Genomic DNA, 5,486 nt, shown 5'->3' on the forward strand with positions numbered 1-5,486 from the left:
GACCCACTTTAACCTTTTTTAACATGAAGGAACCCTTGGATTTACTACCTAGGTCCAGGGAACTCTTGCTAATAAATACAACTCACAGTACGTTGAAGTGATGGTCAGTGGGAAGAATGCTCCTTACATTTGTGGTCATTGGGAAGAATTACCTACTTACAGATAACTGAAAAGATCAATGGTGTCAGTGATTACTCATCTGAGAAGCAGAGGTTGCTCATCATTCAAGGAACCCCTAGCAATCCCTGGAGGAACCCTAGGGTTCGACAGAAACCTGGTTGAGAAAAGCTGCTTTAGACCCACTTGAACCTTTTTTAACAAGAAGGAACCCTTGGATTTACTACCTAGGTCCAGGGAACTCTTGCTAATAAATACTGCAACTCACAGTACGTTAACGTGATGGTCCGTGGGAAGAAGGCTCCTTACATTTGTGGTCATTGGGAAGAATTACCTCCTTACAGATAACTGAAAAGATCAATGGTGTCAGTGGTTACTCATCTGAGAAGCAGAAGTTGCTCATCATTCAAGGAACCCCTAGCAAGCCCTGGAGGAACCCTAGGGTTCAACAGAAACCTGGTTGAGAAAAGCTGCTTTAGACCCACTTGAACCTTTTTTAACAAGAAGGAACCCTTGGATTTACTACCTAGGTCCAGGGAACTCTTGCTAATAAATACAACTCACAGTACGTTGAAGTGATGGTCAGTGGGAAGAATGCTCCTTACATTTGTGGTCGTTGGGAAGAACCCTCCTTACACTTGTGGTCATTGGGAAGAATTAACTCCTTACAGATAACAAAAAAGATCAACGGTGTCAGTGGTTAATCATCTGAGAAGCAGAAGTTGATCATTGTTCAAGGAAACCCTAGCAAGCTCTGGAGGAACCCTGGAGTTCGACAGAAACCTGGTTGAGAAAAGCTGCTTTAGACCCACTTGAACCTTTTTTAACAAGAAGGAACCTTTGGGTTTACTACCTAGGTCCAGGGAACTCTTGCTAATAAATACAACTCACAGTACGTTGAAGTGATGGTCAGTGGGAAGAATGTTCCTTACACTTGTGGTCATTGGGAAGAATTACCTCCTTACAGATAACTAAAAAGATCAACAGTGTCAGTGGTTACTCATCTGAGAAGCAGAGGTTGATCATTGTTCAAGGAAACCACAGCAAGCTCTGGAAGAACCCTAGGGTTCGACAGAAACCTGGTTGAGAAAAGCTGCTTTAGGCCCACTTTAACCTTTTTTAACGTGAAGGAATCCTTGGATTTACTACATAGGTCCAGGGAACTCTTGCTAATAAATACAACTCACAGTACGGTGAAGTGATGGTCAGTGGGAAGAATGTTCCTTACATTTGTGGTCGTTGGGAAGAATCCTCCTTACACTTGTGGTCATTGGGAAGAATTAACTCCTTACAGATAACTAAAAAGATCAACGGTGTCAGTGGTTAATCACCTGAGAAGCAGAAGTTGATCATTGTTCAAAGAAACCCTAGCAAGCTCTAGAGGAACCCTGGAGTTCGACAGAAACCTGGTTGAGAAAAGCTGCTTTAGACCCACTTTAACCTTTTTTAACATGAAGGAACCCTTGGATTTACTACCTAGGTCCAGGGAACTCTTGCTAATTAATACTGCAACTCACAGTACGTTAACGTGATGGTCAGGGAGAAGAATGCTCCTTACATTTGTGGTCATTGGGAAGAATTACCTCCTTACATATAACTAAAAAGATCAGTAGTGTCAGTGGTTACTCATCTGAGAAGCATAAGTTGCTCATTGTTCAAGGAACCCCTAACAAGCTCTGGAGGAACCCGAAGGTTCAACAGAAATCTGGTTGAGAAAGGCAGCTTTAGACAGCCAATGGGTGGCAAAGATTCAGGACTCCCATAATTCCTTGTATTCAAGACAAGTACCAAACAACATGTTATGCTTTCAAAAGGCTTACCGCATTATCCGTTACATCAGTGCCGGTGAATTGAGTTAGTTGCCATTAAAACGTCTTCCTGGCCACCATGTCAGAATACACACTCTCTAGAGAGGACTTATTGATTTTAAGAAACTATTGAATTTGAACTGAGTTGAACCCACATCAATGTTCCTCCCATTATCATGGAACAGCAAAAAAAAATCGTCATCAGACACTGAAAACAATTTGGCTCAGCGATGTGCGAACTTGGAGCTTTATTTCAAATTTCAGTGTTTTTGGTTTGATTATATTATTGAATTACATTTATTATTATTATATTAATATTTTTTATGATTATTTATTAAATTATAATTTATGATTTCGTGTTTCAAAATTTAACATACCCGGGATGTCTATTAAACTTGTTCAGACAGATTTCAGTGAGTTATTCCTAAAAATTACAGGCCTACAATGAAAAAAATACATATTTCCATGCAAAAAAATGTACCGCTTTGAGCACAGAAATACTGACATCATCAGACCGCTAGCGAGGCTACGGAGACTGATGGGGGCAGCCATTTTTACAATGTCTAATTCTATCTAAAAAGAAGAGGAGCTGAAAGGTGCGGAGGAATGAGGACACAGGTGGTGAGCGGATGCAGGAGGGTGCAGGGGCTGCTTACCTGCAAGGTACCCCACCACTGCAGATCTACAGGAGACCACGAGTGGGTGTACCTTCAACCCTGTTTGCGGGTGAATCTCACCCAAGACAACATCAAGGAAGCCAAAGGAAAAGCCACCGTTCAAAGCTTTGATTTGGAAATTGTGAGTCTACACCCTGGGCGGGTGTGGCGCATTCAGCGAACACCATGGGGAGAGATTTGCTAAAAGTGGTGCATGCAGAATCTGGTGCCGCTGTGCATGGCAGCCAATCAGCTTCTAACTTCAGCTTGTTCAATGAAGCTTTGACAATAAAACCTGGAAGCTGATTGGCTTCTCTGCAGACCTGCACCAGATTCTGTGTGCACCAGTTTTAGTAAATCTCCCCCTTGTGTGGCTGGACTGCCTGATAAAGCCTCCCCCTCCCCCACTGATAGCTAAAGGTATATTGAACTGAGCCTATGTGAACGCATAGAGATGCTGGGAGTGAGCGTGGGACCGGTAAGAGCTCAGACTTTCTTTCTTGTTGAGACTGTGTTATTTTTTAAAGGGCCCCACCCATTAAGGGGTGCCGACCAACGCGTTTATTTTATCCCCTTTCTCGCCGCCCCCAGGCCTTTAAGAGCTTCTAACTGCCGGGAGGTGGGCAAACAGGTCATATGACCCCTGTGATTGGCTGTCACAGCAGTCACATGATCTGAAAGCTCCCGATCACAAGTATGCATTGGTAACATTTCGGTCCCAGCTGGTATCTATGCCGGGAGCGCGCAGCACAAAAAAGTGATTACTTAGGGTCGCATATATGCAGCCTCTCTGTGTTCACGTCCACCCACCGAGAGGCCGAATATATGGAAAAGGTCAACTACCACTCTGCTATTGAGGAAGGGAATGTTTATAATAGTCTTTTTATCCTCTTGGTACTAAGCATAGGCTACCCATACAGTTGCATATTTGTTGCTTGTATACAGGATTCATATAGCGCCAGCAGTCTGCTCAGCGCTTTACAATATAAAGGGGGACAATACAGCTACGAAACAGTTCAATACAAGAGGCAGGGCCATCTTAATGAATAGGCACTGCCCAGGAGCCCCATGTGGATGGGGGGGCCCATGATAACCTTGCATTACATCATATTTGAAAACTGTCCCGGATTTGCCGGGACAGTCATGCTTTTGTATTAAGCTGTCCCGGGTTTGCCATGTCCCAGCCAGCTTTCCGTAACCTGTACTGTGCCTGTACTCCTGATCCCTCCTCCATGTATAAAAAGTCAAAAATATTGTTGTTTTTTTTCAAAATTGATGATCTTTTTTTGTTTATAGCACAAAAAATAAAAATGTATTCATCAAAAAGGATTCATATAGTGCCTACAGTCTGCTCAGCACTTTACAATATAAAGGGAGACAATACAGCAACAATACAGTTCAATACAAGAGGAAGGGCCATCTAAATTAATAGGCACCCCTGGGCACTGCCTAGGGGCCCCAAATGCATGGAGGGCCCATGATAATCTTGCATTATATCATATTAGGAAAACTGTCACGGATTTGCCGGGACAGTCATGCTTTTTTATTAAGCTGTCCCGGGATTGCCATGTCCCAGCCAGCTTTCCATAACCTGTACTGTGCTCTCCTGATCCCCCCTTCCTGTACAAAAAGTCAAAAATATTGTTTTTTTTTCAAAATTGTCGATCTTTTTTTGTTTATAGCGCAAAAAATAAAAATGCATTCATCAAAAAGGATTCATAAAGTGCCTACAGTTTTCTCAGCACTTTACAATATAAAGGGGGACAATACAGCAACGATACAGTTTAATACAAGAGGCAGGGCCATCTTAATGAATAGGCACTCCTGGGCACTGCCCAGGGTCCCCAAGTGGATGGTGGGCCCATGATAATCTTGCACTACATCACATTTTAAAACTGTCCCGGATTTGCCGGGACAGTCATGTTTTTTATTAAGCTGTCCCAGAATCGCCATGTCCCAACCAGCGTTCCGTAACCTGTACTTTGCCCTCCTGATTCTCCCTGTATGAAAAGTAAAAAATATTGGATTTTTTTCAAAATTGTTGTTTTTTTTTTGTTTATAGCGCAAAAAATAAAAATGCACAGGTGATCAGATACCACCGAAAGAAAGCTCTATTTGTGGGGGGAAAAAGGACATAAATGTCATTTATTCATAGCGTTGCATGACCATGCAATTGTCAGTTAAAGTAACGCAGCGCTGTATGGAAAAAAATGGCCTGGTCAGGAAGGGGGGTAAATCTTCTGGTGGGCAAGTGGTTAAAGGTGAACTAACATGGTACACCCACCCCACCCCTGGTCCCTGCTGTTCTTACCTCCATGGTTGCCAAACTATCATAATACAAAGCCAGCAGAGAAGATTCCTCCATCCACACTGTTTAATATGAATGGAGAAATCTGTGCATGTATTGCTAGTATTACTCAGGGTAGGGTCACTTAGCCATTCACTCTCCGTCTTTTTACGTTTTTAAGATTTGTCTCTGCGGGTATTTTCAGAATGTAGTATGTAAGGGATTCTAAAATGTAAGGTTGTAAGCAGGTGCAAGCTGTGGTGTTTCCTCCAACCTGAAGGTGGTAACATGCCATCTCTTCAGGTTTAGTAGGAGCCCAATGGGGAGAAAACATCTCCTATCTTGGGCCCCAGCCGCCATCTTGGGTAAGACGGTGATCCTGTTGGATGCTGAAGTCTCGTGAGATTTAGGTGTCCATTTTCATGTAGGACCTTATAAAAATAGGAGGTCGAACTCATTTGGTGCACCCACAGTGAGCTAATAAGCATGGAGAGAGCTCCACTGGGTCGGGAAAATGCAGGTGTAGTGGTAGGGAGAGGTTCTGGATGAGAAGGGAGGTGTACGCTTCCTTTTCAGGGGTCCTGCGGTAAACGTCCCACTCCTATTGCTTCTAGCAAT

This window comes from Staurois parvus, unplaced genomic scaffold (assembly GCF_062004578.1).
Source record: "Staurois parvus isolate SC_StPar_1 unplaced genomic scaffold, SC_StPar_1.0 ptg001992l, whole genome shotgun sequence".
NCBI lineage: Eukaryota > Metazoa > Chordata > Amphibia > Anura > Ranidae > Staurois > Staurois parvus.